We start from the raw sequence: 24,209 nt of genomic DNA, 5'->3' as shown, positions 1-24,209 counted from the left end.
TGTGAGTGTGTGTGTGTAATAGTATTTTTGATAATTTGTATGTAGGTAATTTATATGTAGGTATAATTTTATGTGTTTTGTTAGTTTAGCTAAGTTGGGCTGGCCGGTTAGGAAGGTTTTGTTGTGTTGTGTTTTGTTATTGCTAGTTAAGCCTGTTTTTCTGTTTTGTTAAGTTTTATATATTTATAATAAAAAGAGTGTCAGCAGAGAGCACTGTGGTCAGACAAAAAAGAAATGCAAAACGAAAAGAACATACAGCAGTTGATGTGTACTGAAAGGGTTAAGATTTTTTTATTAGAAGTAATTTACAAATCTGTTTAAAGGGGTATTCCAGGCAAAAACTTTTTTTTATATATCAACTGGCTCCGGAAAGTTAAACAGATTTGTAAATTACTTCTATTAAAAAATCTTAATCCTTCCAATAGTTATTAGCTTCTGAAGTTGAGTTGTTGTTTTCTGTCTGACTGCTCTCTGATGACTCACGTCCCGGGTTTCTATGGGGATGTTCTCCCATCATGCACAGCTCCCGGGACGTGACATCATCATTGAGCAGTTAGACAGAAAACTTCAGAAGCTAATAACTATTGGAAGGATTAAGATTTTTTAATAGAAGTAATTTACAAATCTATTTAACTTTCCGGAGCCAGTTGATATATAGAAAAAAAAGGTTTTGCCTGGAATACCCCTTTAACTTTCTGGCACCAGTTGATTTAAAAAAAATGTTTTCCACTGGAGTACCCCTTTAAATGGCTTAGACTTAAAATTTAAGTAAAGGTTAGCTGGTAACAGTTAACCTAATTTGTGGGAGGGGCCTGGGCGTTACATAAGCAGGAACCCCGAGGCTTGGGTCTCTGCTACAGCACCGCAGTGTTTCCGGTTCCGGTTCCTGGCCCAATTCCAGTTCGCATCCTATCTTCGGGAAATCAGGTAAGGGCTCTGTCCTTCCGAGCCTTCTATCGACTACTAATGTTTCATATTTATGTGTTCGGGGCTCGGTAGCCCCGCCCGCTACTCGGCCATACTTTACCCCCAGCCACGAGCACGGGACGCTACATGGCTGACGGCGGCCGCACACTTACATTCACGACGCCGGGCGTCTCACCTGAAGCAGCTGGGGGGGGGATTGGGTTCGCGTGGCTTCGGGGTGTCACGACCTCGCTATGGCACTTCCAGTGGCTCCGGGGTGTCACGACCTCGCTATGCACTATGCAGTTGCGCTCTAGGGGGGGGGGGGGTTCTTTTCGGCATGGGCGCTCGGTGTGCCGGGCATGGGGGGGCGGGCGTCTGTGCACGCGGCGTGGTTACGTTGCGTGCGCGGCGCCGGGCCTCGCATGTTGGGGACATCACTTTGTCCGGGTCTTGATGTTTCCCCTCTCCTTCGCGACCATGCTCGCCGCTGTTCACACGGCCTCCTTCCAGTCCCTGGTACATGATCTTTTGTCGCGTTGGCTGTAAAAGAAAAAAAAAAAAGGGGGGGGGGGGATTTGCTCGCGTTCGTGCGCTTTCTTCGTCGCATGGCTGCTACATCCCAGGGTTAGGGGGCAGAGCAGAGGAGACACTGGGGGCAGTCACGTGGGGGGGGGGGGTCAGGCTCACACTGGTTTGGGCTCCACGAATCTGGTCATGTTATACTACCAGGTCCTGCTCGGGTTCTGGCAGGAACATGGAGGGGGGGGGGAATCGGCACTGGCATGGATCGAGATGAATGGGGTCACTTTTACACAGCATTGTCATAGCTGCAGCTTACGTCTTTGATATTGCCGTGGTATTATACACTCAGCTTACCTTTATTTCAGATTTTCCTGATCGGTATCTTGTGTCACGAGGGACTCAATTCCCACTTTTCAGCTGCATTTAGTGTTACTTGAGTACGTATTCATGGTTAACTTAGAACTTATCACCCAAGGTTTTCATGATGGATAGGTCATTATAGGTTCTCACATTTTCTGTCACTTATAGGTCTCACTTTCCTATCTCCGCTCTCTACCTAAGAGGTCCTTTTTCGGCTTCGGGGTTGCAAGGTAGCATTTTGGTTTTACTTGTTTTTACTTGACTGGGTTGGTACAACAGTTTCTTTTGAGCATTATTTTTTTCCTTCCTTAGTGTGTCAAGTGTGAATCGTAAGTATCATGGCTGACAGGCCGGTAGTTAGTGTCACGATGCCGGCTGGCAGGTAGTGGATCCTCTGTGCCAGAGAGGGATTGGCGTGGACCGTGCTAGTGGATCGGTTCTAAGTCACTACTGGTTTTCACCAGAGCCCGCCGCAAAGCGGGATGGTCTTGCTGCGGCGGTAGTGACCAGGTCGTATCCACTAGCAACGGCTCAACCTCTCTGACTGCTGAAGATAGGCGCGGTACAAGGGAGTAGACAGAAGCAAGGTCGGACGTAGCAGAAGGTCGGGGCAGGCAGCAAGGATCGTAGTCGGGGGCAACGGCAGGAGGTCTGGAACACAGGCTAGGAACACACAAGGAAACGCTTTCACTGGCACAATGGCAACAAGATCCGGCGAGGGAGTGAAGGGGAAGTGAGGTATAAACAGGGAGTGCACAGGTGAACACACTAATTGGAACCACTGCGCCAATCAGCGGCGCAGTGGCCCTTTAAATCGCAGAGACCCGGCGCGCGCGCACCCTAGGGAGCGGGGCCGCGCGCGCCGGGACAGGACAGACGGAGAGCGAGTCAGGTACGGGGGCCGGGATGCGCATCGCGAGCGGGCGCTACCCGCATCGCGAATCGCATCCCGGCTGGAGACGGTATCGCAGCGCACCGGGTCAGTGGAGCTGCCCGGAGCACTGCGGTAGCGAGAGAGAAGCGAGCGCTCCGGGGAGGAGCGGGGACCCGGAGCGCTCGGCGTAACAGTACCCCCCCCTTGGGTCTCCCCCTCTTCTTAGAGCCTGAGAACCTGAGGAGCAGACTTTTGTCTAGGATGTTGTCCTCAGGTTCCCAGGATCTCTCTTCAGGTCCACAGCCCTCCCAATCCACCAAAAAGAACCTTTTTCCTCTGACCGTCTTGGAGGCCAGTATCTCTTTCACTGAGAAGACGTCAGAAGAACCGGAGACAGGAGTGGGAGAAACTAATTTGGGAGAGAAACGGTTGATGATGAGTGGTTTAAGAAGAGAGACATGAAAGGCATTAGGAATACGGAGAGAAGGAGGAAGAAGAAGTTTGTAAGAGACAGGATTAATTTGGCACAAGACTTTGAAAGGACCAAGATAGCGTGGACCCAGTTTGTAACTGGGGACACGAAAGCGGACATATTTAGCGGAGAGCCATACCTTGTCTCCGGGAGCAAAGATGGGGGGAGCTCTTCTTTTCTTATCGGCAAACTTTTTCATGCGAGATGAAGCCTGTAAAAGAGAATCTTGGGTCTCTTTCCATATGGTGGAAAGATCACGAGTCACTTCATCTACAGCGGGCAAACCAGAGGGCAAGGGAGTAGGGAGGGGGGGAAGAGGGTGACGGCCGTACACCACGAAAAATGGGGATTTGGAGGAAGATTCAGAGACTCTAAAGTTATACGAGAATTCGGCCCATGGTAGAAGATCTGCCCAATCATCCTGGCGGGAGGAAACAAAATGTCGTAAATAATCACCCAAGACCTGGTTAATTCTTTCTACTTGTCCATTGGATTGAGGATGATATGCAGAAGAAAAGTTTAATTTAATCTTGAGTTGTTTACAGAGAGCCCTCCAGAATTTTGACACGAATTGGACGCCTCTATCCGAGACTATCTGTGTGGGCAACCCGTGAAGACGAAAAATGTGTACAAAAAATTGTTTAGCCAACTGAGGCGCTGAAGGAAGACCAGGAAGAGGGATGAAATGTGCCATCTTGGAGAATCGATCAACGACCACCCAAACAACAGTGTTGCCATGGGATGGGGGTAGGTCTGTAATAAAATCCATACCAATCAGAGACCAAGGCTGTTCGGGGACAGGCAGAGGATGAAGAAAACCAGCGGGCTTCTGGCGAGGAGTCTTATCCCGGGCACAGACAGTGCAGGCTCGCACAAAGTCCACGACATCCGTCTCCAGAGTCGGCCACCAATAGAAGCGAGAGATGAGTTGCACAGATTTCTTGATGCCTGCATGACCTGCGAGATGGGAGGAGTGACCCCATTTGAGGATTCCGAGGCGTTGGCGTGGAGAGACGAAGGTCTTTCCTGGAGGAGTTTGCCTGATGGAGGCTGGAGAAGTGGAAATCAGGCAGTCAGGAGGAATGATGTGTTGCGGAGAGAGTTCAACTTGCGAGGCATCCGAGGAACGAGAGAGAGCATCGGCCCTAATGTTCTTATCGGCAGGCCGAAAGTGAATTTCAAAATTAAATCGGGCAAAGAACAGAGACCACCTGGCCTGGCGAGGATTCAGCCGTTGGGCAGACTGGAGATAGGAGAGGTTCTTGTGATCGGTGTAAATAATAACTGGAAATCTTGATCCCTCCAGCAGATGCCTCCATTCCTCAAGTGCTAATTTAATGGCTAGAAGCTCTCGATCCCCGATGGAGTAGTTCCTCTCCGCCGGAGAGAAGGTCCTAGAAAAAAAACCACAAGTAACAGCATGCCCGGAAGAATTTTTTTGTAGAAGGACCGCTCCAGCTCCTACAGAGGAGGCATCAACCTCCAATAGGAAAGGTTTAGATGGGTCAGGTCTGGAGAGCACGGGAGCCGAAGAAAAGGCAGACTTGAGCCGTTTAAAGGCGTCTTCCGCTTGAGGAGGCCAAGACTTGGGATTGGCATTTTTTTTGGTTAAAGCCACGATAGGGGCCACAACGGTAGAAAAATGTGGAATAAATTGCCTGTAATAATTGGCGAACCCCAAAAAACATTGGATAGCACGGAGTCCGGAGGGGCGTGGCCAATCTAAGACGGCAGAGAGTTTGTCTGGATCCATTTGTAGTCCCTGGCCAGAGACCAAGTATCCTAGGAAAGGAAGAGATTGGCATTCAAACAGACATTTCTCTATCTTGGCATAAAGTTGATTGTCACAAAGTCTCTGAAGAACCATACGGACATGCTGGCGGTGTTCTTCTAGATTGGCAGAAAAAATCAGGATATCGTCCAGATATACAACAACACAGGAGTATAAGAGATCACGAAAAATTTCATTAACAAAGTCTTGGAAGACGGCAGGGGCGTTGCACAGGCCAAAGGGCATGACCAGATACTCAAAGTGTCCATCTCTAGTGTTAAATGCCGTTTTCCATTCATCCCCCTCTCTGATGCGGATGAGATTATAAGCACCTCTTAAGTCCAGTTTGGTAAAGATGTGGGCACCTTGGAGGCGATCAAAGAGTTCAGAGATGAGGGGTAGGGGGTAGCGGTTCTTTACCGTGATTTTATTAAGACCGCGGTAGTCAATGCAAGGACGTAGAGAGCCATCTTTTTTGGACACAAAGAAAAATCCGGCTCCGGCAGGAGAGGAGGATTTACGGATAAAGCCTTTTTTTAAATTTTCCTGGATGTACTCCGACATAGCAAGAGTCTCTGGGGCGGACAGAGGATAGATTCTGCCCCGGGGTGGAGTAGTGCCCGGGAGGAGGTCAATAGGACAATCATAAGGCCTGTGAGGAGGTAGAGTCTCAGCTTGTTTTTTGCAAAAAACATCCGCAAAGTCCATATAGGCCTTAGGGAGACCGGTTACAGGGGGAACCAAAGAGTCACGGCAAGGGGTACTGGGAACCGGTTTTAGGCAGTCCTTGAAACAAGAGGGCCCCCAACTCTTGATCTCCACAGTGGACCAATCCAGGGTTGGGGAATGGAGTTGAAGCCAGGGTAGTCCAAGGAGGATTTCGGAAGTGCAATTGGGGAGGACCAAAAATTCAATCTTCTCGTGATGAGGTCCGATGCACATTAGAAGGGGCTCCGTGCGGAAACGTATGGTACAGTCCAATCTTTCATTGTTTACACAATTGATGTAGAGGGGTCTGGCGAGACTGGTCACTGGGATGTTGAACCTGTTGACGAGAGAGGCCAAAATAAAATTTCCTGCAGATCCGGAATCCAAGAAGGCCATAGTAGAGAAGGAGAAGGCAGAGGCAGATATCCGCACAGGCACAGTAAGACGTGGAGAAGCAGAGTAGACATCAAGGACTGTCTCACCTTTGTGCGGAGTCAGCGTACGTCTTTCCAGGCGGGGAGGACGGATAGGACAATCCTTCAGGAAGTGTTCGGTACTGGCACAGTACAGGCAGAGATTCTCCATGCGGCGTCGTGTCCTCTCTTGAGGTGTCAGGCGAGACCGGTCGACCTGCATAGCCTCCACGGCGGGAGGCACAGGAACGGATTGCAGGGGACCAGAGGAGAGAGGAGCCGGGGAGAAAAAACGCCTTGTGCGAACAAAGTCCATATCCTGGCGGAGCTCCTGACGCCTTTCGGAAAAACGCATGTCAATGCGAGTGGCAAGATGGATGAGTTCATGTAGGTTAGCAGGGATTTCTCGTGCGGCCAGAACATCTTTAATGTTGCTGGATAGGCCTTTTTTAAAGGTCGCGCAGAGGGCCTCATTATTCCAGGATAATTCTGAAGCAAGAGTACGGAATTGTACGGCGTACTCGCCAACGGAAGAATTACCCTGGACCAGGTTCAACAGGGCAGTCTCAGCAGAAGAGGCTCGGGCAGGTTCCTCAAAGACACTTCGAATTTCCGAGAAGAAGGAGTGTATAGAGGCAGTGACGGGGTCATTGCGGTCCCAGAGCGGTGTGGCCCATGACAGAGCTTTTCCAGACAGAAGGCTGACTACGAAAGCCACCTTAGACCTTTCAGTAGGAAACTGGTCCGACATCATCTCCAAGTGCAGGGAACATTGGGAAAGAAAGCCACGGCAGAATTTAGAGTCCCCATCAAATTTATCCGGCAAGGATAGTCGTAGACCAGAAGCGGCCACTCGCTGCGGAGGAGGTGCAGGAGCTGGCGGAGGAGATGATTGCTGAAGCTGTGGTAGTAGCTGCTGTAGCATCACGGTCAGTTGAGCCAGCTGTTGGCCTTGTTGCGCTATCTGTTGTGACTGCTGGGCGACCACCGTGGTGAGGTCGGCGACAACTGGCAGAGGAACTTCAGCGGGATCCATGGCCGGATCTACTGTCATGATGCCGGCTGGCAGGTAGTGGATCCTCTGTGCCAGAGAGGGATTGGCGTGGACCGTGCTAGTGGATCGGTTCTAAGTCACTACTGGTTTTCACCAGAGCCCGCCGCAAAGCGGGATGGTCTTGCTGCGGCGGTAGTGACCAGGTCGTATCCACTAGCAACGGCTCAACCTCTCTGACTGCTGAAGATAGGCGCGGTACAAGGGAGTAGACAGAAGCAAGGTCGGACGTAGCAGAAGGTCGGGGCAGGCAGCAAGGATCGTAGTCGGGGGCAACGGCAGGAGGTCTGGAACACAGGCTAGGAACACACAAGGAAACGCTTTCACTGGCACAATGGCAACAAGATCCGGCGAGGGAGTGAAGGGGAAGTGAGGTATAAACAGGGAGTGCACAGGTGAACACACTAATTGGAACCACTGCGCCAATCAGCGGCGCAGTGGCCCTTTAAATCGCAGAGACCCGGCGCGCGCGCGCCCTAGGGAGCGGGGCCGCGCGCGCCGGGACAGGACAGACGGAGAGCGAGTCAGGTACGGGGGCCGGGATGCGCATCGCGAGCGGGCGCTACCCGCATCGCGAATCGCATCCCGGCTGGAGACGGTATCGCAGCGCACCGGGTCAGTGGAGCTGCCCGGAGCGCTGCGGTAGCGAGAGAGAAGCGAGCGCTCCGGGGAGGAGCGGGGACCCGGAGCGCTCGGCGTAACAGTTAGCTAATAATCTTATGCACACTTTCCTACGTCTTTTTGAGGCGGATTGCCGGGCCAATCCTCGAGTCCTCTTTTCTATTATCTTTTGGGTACGGTCAAGTAGGAGAGGTAGGCTCACTATGCCAGTAGAGGTGGATTGCCCTCGTCAATCCTCGCGCCTTGTATTCTGGTTTATGCATATTTATATTAATAGTTCACCTGTCTTGTCTGTATGCACTCCTAGAGGCAGATTGAATTTCAATCCACGCGCCTCACGTCTGTCTTCTGTCTTGTCGCAGTGGGATCCTAGGGTACTAGGTTAATTCCTGATAGCACTTCATTGTTTTCTAGGGGATGTCTCACGTCTCTGAGAGCATGGAAGGGGCAGCAGCTCCCTCTTCACCCGCTAGATCATCAGCCGCGGGAAGTACGATGTCGCTCAGAGCTTGGACCATCCCAAAAATCACGGCTGAACTCCGTCGTCGGGGGATCCCTTTCCCTGCCACGGCGAGGAAAGCCGAACTGTTTAAGATTTTGCATTCCCGGGGGACCCCGGATCCTCAAGGGCACTCGAGCCGTGACTCCCCATCCCTAGTTCAGATTCACACAATCTTAAACACTCTATCCACCTCCATGCCAGAGATGCAGGATAGAATGGTTGCACTGGAGGCTCACGGTTCTGTCTCCGCACCGGCAATTCCGTCGACATCCTCTGCACTTGCCACACCAGTGGCATCGGTTGCGGCGACTGGTGCCGCAGGCTCCATCCCTAATCCTACACCAGCTACTTCTGCCACGCCGGTAATTTCTACGACCGCCCCAGCCTCATCTGGCTCAGGGAACGTTGCTGCTTTTACCGGGCAAACCTCAGGGTTAGCCTCCTCAGGTACGTCATCACCGTCTGTCAGTCTCATTCCAGCGCATTTTATACCCGAAGCCATCAGGAGAGACATCCTTGAGGGGAAAGATGTCAACTTGGCTTCTCTCCTGGTGGCTTCGCAAGATGTTCTGGACAACAGGACTTTCGCATGTGGCGAGGTTTCAGTCACTGTTAGGGCTAGAGACCCTAGGCTTAGCAGGAAACTCAATATTCCGGACTTCGTTCTGGCATTTGGGCTCTTTAGGGATGTGATTTGCGCAGTCAGCCCCAACAGGCGCATAGAACTGGACCAGTATCTCCACAAACTGGTAGACTTGGAATACAAGTACAGAGGTTTTTCATTCTATGATTACCATCGTTCCTTTTCCGCAAAAGCTGCCGCCACTTTGTTCCAGTCCCAGCAAGCTACTAATTGGGCTGTCCTTGACACAGAGTTATTCTGTCGGCATTTCGCTGGGCTTAGGGCACCACTTTGCGCTGTCTGCCAGTCATCTACCCACGCCACCAACTGGTGCCCTAACACCCAGGCCACCACTTCTGCGGCCGAGGGCAGCTCGATTACCAAGCCTCAACCAGGTCCGGCTGTAGACAAGCTTGGCAGACCTGTGCATTTTATGGGAAACGCTCAAATTTGCAACAACTTTAATTATTCATCTTGCAGATTCAGCCAATGTCGCTTGCTGCATGTGTGCAGTTTGTGCCACAGAGCACACCCCAAGACTCAGTGCCCTAAAAAAGCTGGGTCAGAGGCATGACTAGGCGGGGTCAACATCCAGGTTCTTAGGGCTTATCTACAGGGCCATCCAGATCCGGTTTTGGTAGAATTTCTCAACAGGGGTTTCAATGAGGGTTTTCAGACCGGGCTAGTCAGTCTTCCGGAGGGAACATATGAGTGTCAGAATTTACAATCAGCAGCCAGGAACCCTGAAGTAGTGGAAGAGCTTTTAAGGAACAAAATTGCTAAAGGTTTCATAATTGGGCCTTTCCAAAGGGCCCCCTTTAACCAGTGGAGGGTCAGCCCCATCGGGGTGGCGTGCGGCAAGTTCTCCAATAAATTCCGCCTCATATACGACTTGTCCGTGCCCCATTCTTCATGCACTCCCAGCATTAACTCCTTAATTCCCTCTGAGGAATTTGCAATGAAATACACGTCTGTGGATGTAGCCATCCAGCGGATTCTGAATCTTGGCCGTGGTACCTGGCTGTCAAAGGCAGATATTTCTGATGCCTTCAAGTTATTGCCGATTCACCCTGAGTTATGGCAGTGTCACGGTATCAAATGGGGGGGGGGCTGTATTATTTCGCCACTCGCCTCACCTTCGGTGCCAAGAGCAGCCCCCGGCTGTTTGATACCTTTGCCTCGGCTTTGGAATGGGCTTTGATAAACCATTGGTCCTGTGCCAACGTTCTACATTACTTGGATGATTTTCTACTGCTTGAAAGTCCGGGAGGGGTACCTAAAGATTTACAGACCTTGTTGTCAGTCTTTTCCTGCCTTAACATCCCAGTAGCAGAGAGGAAACTAGAGGGCCCCGCTACTTCCCTCACGTTTTTGGGAGTAATTCTAGACTCGATGGACATGGTGGCCAGATTACCCAGTGAGAAATTAGGGCGCATCCGGGAGGTGATACACAGCATGACTCGCTCCCCGGCAACAGACAGACATCAGCTCCTAAGCCTCCTAGGCATGCTGAACTTTGCCATGAGGATTGTTCCTCAGGGCAGGTCCTTTGTTTCCAGGTTGCTCGCCCTGCTGCCTTCAGCTCCCGAGATGGATTCATTAGTAATCCTGGACCAAGCAGCCAGAGCAGACTTAATTATGTGGGATCAGTTCTTGGCAGGATGGAATGGGGTGTCAATGTTCATCCCATTAGCTGACAGATGTTCGCCCGTAGTCATCACTGACGCCGCCGCATCAGTGGGTTATGCAGCCATTTGTGGCACGCATTGGCTGGCCGAACAGTGGTCCCCGAGCTTCTCGCCCTTCCTGACTTCACCACCATGTCAACCCTTTTTGAAATAGTACCAATAGTGACAGCTGCCTTAACATGGGGTCATCTATGGCAGGGTAAGTCAGTAGTGTTCCACACTGATAACATCGCCACTCGGGACATTATTTGCAAAGGAAGATCCAGGTCTCTCACTATCATGTCCTTTTTGCGTAGACTGGTGCACACAGCCCTTATGAGGGAATTCCACATAGAATGTGTCTACATCGAAGGGAGTCGGAACACAGCTGCTGATGCTCTCTCCCGCTTTAATTTCCAGGTGTTCCATCATATCATGCCAGAAGCAGACAGAACGGCCACATCAGCACCCCCTCTCAGCTCATTGATGTTGGACTAAATGGTCACTGGTTAGGGGCCTTAAATTTAATTAATCAGTCTTTAGCCCCCAACACGGTGAGATCATACAAGGTCGCATGGAATGCCTTTCAAAAATTCTTACTCAAATATCCTACCACCTCCCCTTTTGATATTCAATACTTATTAGCGTTTGTATCATTTTGCCACTCCTCCCTCAAATTATCTCATAGCTCCATCAGACTATACCTACCGGAATACAACATTATCGTTCTCTCAGTTTCCCTGGTCTTCCATCCATCCTTGGCTCACACCCGATCAAAGTCGCATTAAAGGGTATCGAGAAAGCCCAGGGACCGAAGCCACCTTCCAGGGTCCCGGTATCTGCTGCCAAATTCCAGATTTTCAGTTCTATCCTGGACGGTGCTCCCTTCGGTCACTCCGCTAGCTTGGTCATCAAGGCGGCTATCTATTTGGCCTTCTATGGATTCCTTAGACCAGGGGAATTCACCAAAACATCATACAACTCCAATGCACTCCAAGTTAAACACTTATCACCCAGGCTTCAAGCTGGCACTAGGTCACACTAGAACGCAACAATTAAAACAGGTTGAGATCAGCTTCTATCCGACTCACAATCAGTGGTGTCCAGTTAATGTTCTCCAGCAACTGTTAAAACTACTAGCCAATAAATCTCGGGATTATCCTTTGCTCCCCTTCCCAGTCTCTCCATTGACTGCTAAGGACTTTGTGAGGCATATACGCATTTTAGCACGCCATTCAGGTATGGATCCAGCCACTGTGTCTGGCCATTCCTTCAGGATCGGGGCAGCATCTTCAGCCTCAAAGCATGCCATACCTTCACACATCATTAAGAAGCTAGGTCGGTGGAGCTCACCCTGCTTCCAGAAGTACATTCCTAATCCAGAAGTAGAGATGGCTAGAGCCTTTAGCTAATTGGCCAATGTTTGAAGAATTGCTCAAATAAATTTATTTCTCTACTATCTGGTTTTTGCCCTCTTCTTTCAGGCTAACTTTACGGCCTCCCGGGCACACCTCAGGCCTAGTTAGTGGTTTAATTACTGTTACACTTGTTGGTTGGGATATCCTTTATTCAGTAGGATATGGTATTTTCATCTCACATCACCACATGTTAACCTGACCACAAGTAAAGGTTAGCTGGTAACAGTTAACCTAATTTGTGGGAGGGGCCTGGGCGTTACATAAGCAGGAACCCCGAGGCTTGGGTCTCTGCTACAGCACCGCAGTATTTCCCCACCCTCCCAACCCCCTTTTTCTTAGGTTCATTTTAACTACCATCCTCTAGGTAGCCCTCTTCTTTCAGGCTACCTTTACGGCCTCCCGGGCACACCTCAGGCCTAGTTAGTTGTTTAATTACTGTTACACTTGTAGGTTGGGATATCCTTTATTCAGTAGGATATGGTATTTTCATCTCACATCACCACATGTTAACCTGACCACAAGTAAAGGTTAGCTGGTAACAGTTAACCTAATTTGTGGGAGGGGCCTGGGCGTTACATAAGCAGGAACCCCGAGGCTTGGGTCTCTGCTACAGCACCGCAGTATTTCCCCACCCTCCCAACCCCCTTTTTCTTAGGTTCATTTTAACTACCATCCTCTAGGTAGCCCTCTTCTTTCAGGCTACCTTTACGGCCTCCCGGGCACACCTCAGGCCTAGTTAGTTGTTTAATTACTGTTACACTTGTAGGTTGGGATATCCTTTATTCAGTAGGATATGGTATTTTCATCTCACATCACCACATGTTAACCTGACCACAAATACACTTTAAAGGAAAGTTTAGGTACATTTTAAATGTCTTAGTGTTCTACTGGATTGCTTAAGTGTTCCCTACATTTTTTTGAGTAGAGTATTTACAAAGTGACTTAAATTTCTATGCAAAATTATTATATGTTTAAAATGTAAAATCATATTCACAGGTGGACATGCCCTTTACAGTAAAATCATCCAAGCCATAAAAAGCAATGAGAGATATTATTGATGTGATTGGACTATACTGCCGCATATTAAAGTCATGAGCACATTCAAATACATTTGTACAATATTGGGTTTTTTCATTCACTTCATATTTTAAAGGGATTGTCTAGTTTTTAAAATCCATTTTCAATTTCTCTGTTATGGCAATTTCAGTTAATAGAGAAAAGCCATTAATTTAGAACCTCAGTACATTAGAGAAAGTACCAGCTACAAAGAGATCTTCTTGTCATAGAGGACCCAGGCTATTATGAGTAGTGTTGAGCGGCATAGGCCATATTCGAATCTGCGATATTTCACTGAAATTGTTTGGCTTGCGGTGAAACGGCAGTGAAAGGGTTAAATTGTGCTGCTGAGCTGCACAATGTAACTTTTTTGTAACAGTTAGGCTGCATTCACACCACGTTTTTGCAATGCAGTTCCCGTATCAGGTTTTTGATGAAAAACGGATTACTCAAAACCTGACTAAACTGTATGAAAACATGTGTACAAATTGCAACCCGTATACAGTTAAAAATCGTAAACGGTTTGAAAAATTATGTCCGGTTGCATCCATATATAAAGAAAAAAAAACTATGCATTTTTAACTTTTCACTTTGAATAAAGTTCCACTTGTTTGATTGAAATTCCAAGAAAAAAAAATCAAAAAGTCAAAAAACGTATGGTGAAAACCGTATGGAACAGTACGCACATACGGTTCTGTACGGTTCCCATTGACTCCCGTGTTTAAAAAAACGTATACGGTTTAATACAGTTTTTCCCCCAGACCAAAAACCGTGGTTTTGGGTACGGGAAAAAAAACCTGACAAAACCATACAGGATGCAAACAAACCATACAGGACACAACCTGATGCATCTCTTGGCATACGGTTTTCAATGGAGAGTCAATGCATACGGTTCCATACGGTTTTCACATTGAAAACGTTTACGGGAACTGTATTGCAAAAGCGTGGTCTGAATGCACCCTTAACCAGTGAATCCACTGGTTTACTGTAACATCTTGCTGGGCTGAGCGCTATGCACCAATGTAATGAAGAAAACTGTTTCCCTGTAGTGGAATGTGACCCTCCGCACAGGGACACAGTTTTCTGCTTTACAGCCCCCGCTGGTTTGGGCCTCTTCTTGTGTAGCCCCGCCTCTAGCGACATTTCATGGTCTGCAAAAGCTAAACCTGACAATGTTCAAGAGGTTTGGATCGAATCAAAGTGCGTGGATCTATGTCAGAAGCAGCAAAAGAGCCAGCTATATGAGAATAAATAAAGGAAAAGGAAGATTTATGTAGATTAATAAAGTTATGTAGATTAACAAAACTATGTAGATTAACTGAATATGTATTCTAGGAAATGGCATTGATATATGGATATGCTTTACAGTTACATACTGCCAATATATTTTTATACTTTGTATATAAACTTACATTATGATTATATCTTCTTAACAACATCCACCATACATGTACAGAGCAGCCGTGCTAGGAGTATATTTAAAAGCGAACTCAGGAGCTGAGCTTGGGTCATACAAGGTGAGTAACGGTTGCTATTAGACACTGGCAATCACACCGAAGCTAAGCATTAACCCTTCCGATCCTGCGTTCAAACTGAATTGCAAGATCTAAAAGTGTAAATTACATGTGCCGGTTAGCTGGGTGGATCTGATCGGGACCTCATAGGTCCCAATCAGCTAAGATGATGGCCGGAATTCCCTCACCTGCCTTCATGACACTTGGTTACTCTCTCCTTGTCCGGGTTGGCTTACCTAGGCTGTAAAGAGCAGCAATAACATTGATCAATGCTATGCCATGGCACGGCATTGAACAGTTGCATATACAAATAAAGAAATCACAAGGCGTTTTTTGCAGTATAAAATAGCTTTTTTCTTTCTTTAGTAGCTGCCTTCAGGCAATAAGCATAGACAAATTACAAAAATAGTCACCACATGTGCTCACTGATATCCGCCATAGTCCATGTGAACTCCGACTCCCTTCTTCGGGCATGCAGAGCACCTTCCTCTCACAAAGGGGAACCGCTGAGTGAGCGTTGGACACTTCGGACGGCTTTGAACAGTGTTTGCAATCAACAGATTGCATGTAATAGGGGGGGGGGGGGGAAATATATATATTTTTTTAAGTTTGAAAAAGCCCATCCCTTAACCCCATAGGGACTCAGCCTATTTTCACCTTAAAGGGGTTATCCACCATAAGGTGATTTTAGTACGTACCTGGCAGACAGTAATGGACATGCTTAGGAAGGATCTGCACTTGTCTTGGGGCTAAATGGCAATGTTGTGAGATTACCATAACACTGTGGCTAGCTTTTGGTGAACTGGTATTTCCTGTTTGAGTTTTCCTTTTTTGCCTAAAAATCCCATAATTCCATATTCCTCCCTCCCACACATCAGCCACCCCACCCATTGAAACATAAATGAGCTGCATCCCTTCAAAAGACCTGTGGTTTTCAATCAGGGTCTACAGCCTACAGCTGTTGCATTAGTTGCAGATTGTCTCTCTTCCACCAAGTGATCCCTCCACCCATTGAAGCAGACAGGCTCCCTGTCATCAGCTGACTAGTGAGTCAGGTCTTTGCCGCATTGTAACCTGGGAAAAATCTGATACAACAGTCATTTTGTATGCTGTTAAAAATAAATATTGGGGTGAAAATCATATAAGAATTGTGAGAAAACCATCACACACAGATACAGACTCTATATTATCAACTACCCTAACTTTACAGTTAGAAAAAAATTCTGGAATACCCCTTTAAGGACAAATTTTCGTTTTTTCCTTCTTCCCTTCTAAATATCATGACACTTTCAATTTTGCACCTACTGACCCATTAAAGGGCTTGTTTTTTTGCATCACCAATTGTACTTTTTAATGACATCACTTATTTTATTATTTAACCTGCTTCGAAACAAAAAAAATATATGTGGAGTGAAATAAAAAAAGAAACACCATTTTGTAACTTTTTAGCTTCAGTTTCTAGGTAGTTCACTTTTTGGTAAAAATGACACCTTATTTTTATTCTGTAGGTCCATACGGCCACAAGCATATCCAACTTATATAGGTTTTATTTTATTTTAATACTTTAAAAAATTATAAACTACATGCACCAAAATTAGTATGTTTAAAATTGGCATTTTCTGACCCCTATAACTTTTTTATTTTTCTGCACATGGGGCTAATTTTTTGCACCGTCATCTGAAGTTTTTATTGGTACCATTTTTGTTTTGATGAGACTTTTTGAACACTTTTTATTAATACTTTTATGGTATATGAAGTGACCAAAAATGCACAATTTTGGACATTAGTATTTGTTTTACCGGCACGCCATTTAGCGTGTCGTTTAGCTAGACTTTTATTTTAATAGTTCGAACATTTACGCATGCGACGGTACCACATATGATTATTTTTATTCTTTATTACATTATTTTATTTAAAAAAATGGGAAGATGGAAGTGACTTAAACTTTTAATATGGAAGGGGTTAACTTTTATTCAATTTTTTTTAACACTTTTTATTTTTTTTTAGTCTAAGGGGCTAAAACATGCAATCTTCTGCTTGCATGCACTGTTCAATGCTATGCCATTGCAAAGCACTGATCAGTGTAACCAGTGATCTGCTGCCCTAGCCTGCCGCTTAGGCATGGATCAGTAGATTGTCGATCGGACGATGGAGAGGCAGATGAGGACCCTCCTGTCGTCCGGTAAGCTGATCGGCTGCCAGGATTCTTTTACTTTCGCTTTAGACGTCTAAAAGGTTAGTGCCAGGCATCAGCTCGATCGGTCATGCCCGGCATTAGCCGTGGGTCCTGGCTGCCCGCAGCAATCGGGACACACCAGGTTTAACCTGTTCTCTGCCGGTGAGAATGGTTTAAACCCATTAAACTGGACCAGGGTGTACAGGTACGCCCTGAGTCCTTAAGGATCGGGGACGCAGGGCATATGCATACGCCCTGCGTCCCCAAGAAGTTACTAAAAGTTTAAACATTTGGTATCGTCCTGTGCAGAAATGTCCAAAAATATATCATTAAAGGAGAAGACTCATACAAATAAAATGTATCCCCTTGTCCGAAGTGGGGGCCGCCAAACCCCCTCCATATATCTCTATACAAAGGGCGTTCAGCTATCTTCTGCTCTCCCATATAAATATGTGAAGGCAGTCTCAGCACTCCGACCCCCTGCCATCTAAAACTTATCTCCTATCCTGCGAATAGGGGATAACTTTTTTGTATGACGTATCTCCTTTAGAATTGCAGATTTTGTGTCCCATTTTATACTAGAAAAAAAATTACAAAAAAGTGATTAAAAAGTTCCTTCAGAACAAAACTTGTGTAAAAATTACACATCATGGTACAAAAAAAGGAGCCCCCTAAACAGTCCCGTACATGGAAAGATTAAAGTGTTGAAGGGGTCATAAGTGGACCATTTTAAGCATATTACTTTTTTTGTATGACATATCTTCTTTAAAGAAACTACACAGTGAAAGGCGTAAAAGTAAAATAATACCAAATTTCAGAATTGCAGATTTTGGGCCCCATTATATACTAGATAAAAAAATTACAAAAAAGTAATCAAAAAGTTCCTTCAGAACAAAACTTGTGTAAAAATTTTTTACAGATCACGGTACAAAAAAAAAACGAGCCCCTAAACAGCCCCGTAAATGGAAAGATAAAAGTGTTGAAGGGGTCAGAAGAGGACCATTTTAAGCATATTACTTTTTTTTACAAAAAGTAAGTAATAATTATTATTGCTATAACTGTAGCATGTAGAAGCGGTCAGTGGATTTTATGCTAAAGATCAGGTATGGACACCATAGGAACAGTGTAAAATATATAAACATTTATAAATTTTTACTGAGATAAAGAAGCAGCGTCCGGCACAGTCGCTACCGCTCCAAATGTCAAGCAGACACTGTAATGCCGGGACCGTCCGCAAAAGTTAACGGGGGTGCTCAATCCAGAGGGTGCAGCAAGGTATGACAGTCATATAGAAGAAAAGATGGCACTCACCACGTTGAATAATAGGCCTGAAGAAGTGCGCTTGTGCACGAAATAGCTATTGCTCACCTGGCGTCCCTCTCTCCCGATCTGTTGTGTCCTGCCGGTTCACGAATAAATCGCCATATTATTCAATGTGGTGAGTGCCATCTTTTCTTCTACATGACTGATTTATAAATTTTTGTTTGCATACGCCCCAAAAATTTGCCACTTTTTGACACATTTTTATCTTAGAAGTAAGCAAATTTAAAAGAAACTGTTTTAAAGGTGCACCTGAGCAACTGTTAAAATTCTGCTTAATTTTTTAGACTGTCTATTCTATGGTAAAACATAATAATAATCATAATTACAATAATAATAATATGCCAACACATTCTGCAGCACTTTACATGTTAAGGGTACGTGAAAGGACAAACAACAGATATTACACAATACAATTTAATAAGAGGAGTGAGAACCGTCCTCTAAGAGCTTTCAGTCTATTAACGCATAGGGTTTTATTTATCTCCCCCACTTTTTTTTTTTCGGTAAAAGGAAAATAGAGCAGTCTTTCATAGTGCTTATACTGAACATCTCTGTCAAATTCTTCAGTGTCTTCTACCACCATAAAGGGTAACTCCACTCTAAACATCCTCATGCCTTGCTCGTGACATCACAGCCACACACCCTCAATTCAAGTCTATGGGAGGGGGTGTGACGTCCGAGCAGGGAGTAATGTCACCAATCTCCGGCGCTGCACCAATGCAGGGAAATTGTGGGGGACCCCAGCAGTGGGACCCCCACGATCAGACATCTTATCCCTTATTCTGTGGATTGGAGATAAAATGTCTAGGGGCGGAGTACCCATTTAAGCAGGCTGAGTATTAGATCTCTATACATGATATAATATTCTTCGGGGTCTGAATCAAAACTGTCAGAAACAATTTCCCCTCAGAAGCCATAGAAGGCAATAAAGGAATATGCATATGGGAATGTCTATTCTAAACCATAATATAAAACTCCTGGCTTCATTATGGTTAGTAGCATCATCCAGAAATACACGTTGCATGTGTATGTCAGACATTAAATCCTCAAACAGAGGTTGCTTACATTCCCACACATTCTATTCCGTACCCTGTCTCTCCCTTGTCGGTTAGACATCTTGGTAAAGTGATACTATGTCATTTTTATGTTTTCCCCCAGGCTGAGCACATACACGGACTAATCTCTTAGGTTTATCACACAATTTTCTTTTCTCCTAAGGTACTATATGGGTTACAAAGTCTCAAAGGGGCAGCATGGGGATAACTTTTTTTTTTTTTAGATATGGCTGGGGTGTAAAAGTAAAAAAAAAAAAAAAAATAATGCTCATCTACCCCGATCCTCTATAGTTGCATTTCCAATGGATCCTGTTTCTCAATAATCACCACTTCTTTTCGCTTTCTGTGATGCATTAAACACACAGGAGCTGCCTGCTATGCCATTTACTGACCAACGGGACCTGACAAGCCCAAACACAGAAAGTATGGTGCAACAAGATAAGCTCTGTGAGAATAGCAGCGGATAGAGCAATAAATGCCAGTATTCATAAGTATCAGTGATTAACATCTTGAACAAAAGATATCAATCATTTTTGCCCAGTAAACCTCTTTAATCTAAATTTAGTTACTGAAAAATAGTTTGTTTAATTGTACCTAAGGGGAATAATTGAGTTGTTATCGTGCTGCCACAGGATGATCAGGAAATACTGCTCCATATGCTCAAGAATATAACAAATATAATACTGTCTCCAATGTACAGTAAAACAATATAACCACTATAATACTACCTTCTATGCACATGAAAATAATTACTTTAATATTGCCCGCTATGTAGAAGAATATAACTACTATAATACCACCCTTTTTTAAACAAGAACATAACTACTATAATACAGCATCTTTTGTACAAGAATATAACTACTATAATACTTCCCCTATGTATAAGAATATAACTACTAAAATACTGCCCCTTTATACAAGAATATAACTACTATATTACTGCCTTCTATGTACAAGAATATATCTACTATAATACTGCTCCTATGTACAAGGATATAACTACTATAATACTGCCCCTATGTATAGGAATATATCTACTATAATACTGCCTTCTATGTACAAGAATATAACTACTATGATACTGCTCCTATCTACAAGAATATAACTACTATAATTCCGCTCCTATATACAAGAATATAACTACTATTATACTGCTCCTATGTACAAGAATATAACTACTATAATACTGCTGCTATGTACAAGAATATAACTACTATTAAACTGCTCCTATATACAAGAATATAACTACTATAATACTTCCCTTTATAAACAAGAACATAACTACTATAATATAGCATCCTATGTACAAGAATATAACTACTATAATACTTCCCCTATGTACAAGAATATAACTAGTATAATACTGCCTTTTATAAACAAGAACATAACTACTTTAATGTGAATTCAGGTAGAAAACAGACATGGTGCACATCTACAATCTTGTATAATGATCTGATTGCTTCTCTGCATAATATCAAAAACTAACAGGTTGTTAGTATATATTTTTGATCAAAAAGTACAAGCCCACTCGCCACGTCAAGGCCACCTATTTAGAGTGGGTCCCTAACGTCCCTAGCATAAAATGGCGTAGCACTGGGCGGCGACCACCACCGCCGCAACACCAGTGCCCAAGGGTGGGGGAGGGGGGGGGGGGAAACGACCCACTGGCAGAGTGTCCCCAATGCCACTCAAACCAGTCCATGGGTCGCACCTCTCTGCAGACACAGCGCCACGGCAGCAACGGACGCCGCACAGCACCACACCAGTGTGAACAAGGTGTAACAGCTCACTTGCCATGCTCTCCCAGTCAGACTGGGAGGCTGCTAGGAAAGAAATGGCCCTTGTGTAGCTAACTACTACTTATATAGGGTTGGGTTGAGGGGGTGGGGAAGAGTGCAGCACATGTTCAAACAAAAAAAAGGAGGGGATAGAAAACACAGTGTGAATTCGGGTAGAAAACAGACATGGGTCCCTAATGTCCCTAGCATAAAATGGCTTAGCACTGGGCGGCGACCACCACCGCCGCGACACCAGTGCCCACGGGGGGGGAAAAGACCCACTGGCAGAGCAGCCCCAATGCCACTCAAACCAGTCCATGTCCCCCCGTGGACACTGGAGTCGCCGCCCAGTGGTACGCCATTTTATGCTAGGGACGTTAGGGACCCACTATAAATAGGTGGCCTTGACGTGGCGAGTGGGCTTATACTTTTTGATCAAAAATCGATACTAACAACCTGTTAGTTTTTGATAATATGCTGAGAAGCAATCAGATCATTATACAAGATTGTAGATGTGCACCATGTCTGTTTTCTACCCGAATTCACACTGTGTTTTCCATCCCCTTCTTTTTTTTTGTTTGAACATGTGCTGCACTCTTCCCCACCCCCTCAGCCCAACCCTATATAAGTAGTAGTTAGCTACACAAAGGCCATTTCTTTCCTAGCAGCCTCCCAGTCTGACTGTGAGAGCATGGTAAGTGATCTATTACACCTTGTTCACACTGGTGTGGTGCTGTGCGGCGTCCGTTGCTGCCGTGGTGCCGTTTGATTAAAAATGTATACTAACAACCTGTTAGTTTTTGATATTATGCTGAGAAGCAATCAGATCATTATACACGATTGTAGATGTGCATCATGTCTGTTTTCTACCCGAATTCATAACTACTATAATACTGCTCCTATGTACAAGAATATAACTACTATAATACTGCCCCTATATACAAGAATATAACTACTGTAATACTGCCTTCTATGTACAAGGATATAACTACTATAATACTGCTCCTATATACAAGAATATAACTACTATAATACTGCTCCTATGTACAAGAATATAACTACTATAATATTGCTCCTATGTATAGGGATATATCTATTATAATACTGCCTTCTATGTACAAGAATATAACTACTATAATACTGCTCCTATGTACAAGAATATAACTACTATAATAACTCAGCAAGAGTAAATAGTCGGCACCTCTACCCCGAATAGCGCTCCTCCCTTAGTGCTTCAGCAGCAAGATGTATGTACCCTGGTTCCTGAATCTGTCCGCTACAGTTCCATAAAGTGCTGGCAGGCACTGTACACTGTGTGGTTCCAAGTCCCTTAAAGATGCAGCATTCACAAAAGTATGCACAAAGGAGAAAGAGAGGGACGTCACTCACCAGGATACGGTGCAATTTTCTTTATTTCTTATCAACGGTGCAGAGACATGGAGCACGGACGCCAGAAGGTAGGACTAGCTCATCAGTGGGAAGCTGGGTGACAGCTGTTGCGCGTGCGTATCACGCTTCTTCAGACCCTACCTGTTCCGTGATGCGTCACCCTTAAGAGCACACCTCCCTGGGTGACGCACCCGGAACAGGTGCGTGCTAACTGTAACATTAAAAACAATAGATGACAACTCGTAATGCAAAAGGATTTGTTACAAGTGTAAAAGATTTCTATCTGAATAGTATGAATATAGAAAAGTACAAAAATTACAAAAGTTACAAAAATGATTCTCTTTATAAAAATGTATCCATAAAAAGAGAAAAGAAGAAAAGGGAAGGAGGAAAAAGGAAAAAAGAAAAAGTTATAAATTAACCTGAAACATAGGAATATAAATTACAAAAAGACACTGTAGTCCACTCTTTCATTGAGTCCTAGGTTGCCGGCAGCATTAAGTTTTATGATCCATTTGGCTTCTGTTTGTAACAGAAGTTTTCTTATATCTGAATTTTCTTTGCTGCGGATAACTTCGAGTCCCTGAAAGAGTAAGTTATCACAGATGCCTTTATGCTCACTGTTCATGTGTTCGATAAACACTTGTAACAAATCCTTTTGCATTACGAGTTGTCATCTATTGTTTTTAATGTAACAGTTAGCACGCACCTGTTCCGGGTGCGTCACCCAGGGAGGTGTGCTCTTAAGGGTGACGCATCACGGAACAGGTAGGGTCTGAAGAAGCGTGATACGCACGCGCAACAGCTGTCACCCAGCTTCCCACTGATGAGCTAGTCCTACCTTCTGGCGTCCGTGCTCCATGTCTCTGCACCGTTGATAAGAAATAAAGAAAATTGCACCGTATCCTGGTGAGTGACGTCCCTCTCTTTCTCCTTTGTGCAAACTTTTGTGAATGCTGCATCTTTAAGGGACTTGGAACCACACAGTGTGCAGTGCCTGCCAGCACTTTATGGAACTGTAGCGGACAGATTCAGGAACCAGGGTACATACATCTTGCTGCTGAAGCACTAAGGGAGGAGCGCTATTCGGGGTAGAGGTGCCGACTATTTACTCTTGCTGAGTTATTTGCGATATTGCTTATTTCTATTAGTCTGAGCACACCCCTAACTCCCAGCTCGCAAGCCTCATACGCATACCATGGAATCCGAAGATTCGTCTGACAGTATACCTGAGGTGCCGGACGGTGCAGTAGGAGCCGGACGGAAGGATGCTAGGGACTTTTTTCATCAGTGTAATGTGAAGGACACGTTACAAGTCCTAAGTCTTAAGAACCTTGAATTCAAAGTACTTGCCTTGGCGGAAAAGGAAACACGGCTATTTTGGACAGTTAACTCATTACGGTCATACGTGGACTGCGAAAGGGTCCCGAGAGGCTTAAGAGCATATAAAGAACCCTCTCAATTCAGTGATGACCCTGAATTTGTCCACACCTGGAAAAACATCCATCAGGAATATTGCATGCAAATGTTAAGAGCCTTCATAGATAGGAACGAACAAGAATATACAAAAGTAACAGAAGAATTACTAAAGACAAAAACAGAACTCAGAACCCGCTTGGACGAAGAAAAATTTCATACTTTTTCTAAAAAAATGGAAAGAAAAATAGTGGCATTACAATCCATTATCAAGGATCAAAAAAAGGATAAATTTATTAGAGATCGTCTAGACTATGAATCCGAAAAAGTGTTTCCCGTAGGAGGTCCAAAAAAACAACGCCCGAGACGACCCAGAGGCGGACAAGCTAGACGTAGAACAACCGATTATTGGACCACCGAGTCCGATTCAAGTGGGAACGAAGATCCAAACAGAAAGTCTAGAAAGGACGATAGTGAAAAACAAAGAACCTCAAAAGAAAATCAAGATCAAAAAGATCAAGAAACCGCATCAAACACCAAAAAAATGGACTCTAACACCAAAAAAACAAGTGGCCCTTTAGGCGGAAAGCAC

The sequence above is a fragment of the Hyla sarda genome, chromosome 1 (genome assembly GCF_029499605.1).
Source record: "Hyla sarda isolate aHylSar1 chromosome 1, aHylSar1.hap1, whole genome shotgun sequence".
Classification (NCBI taxonomy): domain Eukaryota; kingdom Metazoa; phylum Chordata; class Amphibia; order Anura; family Hylidae; genus Hyla; species Hyla sarda.
Note: the sequence above shows the minus strand (reverse complement) of the source record.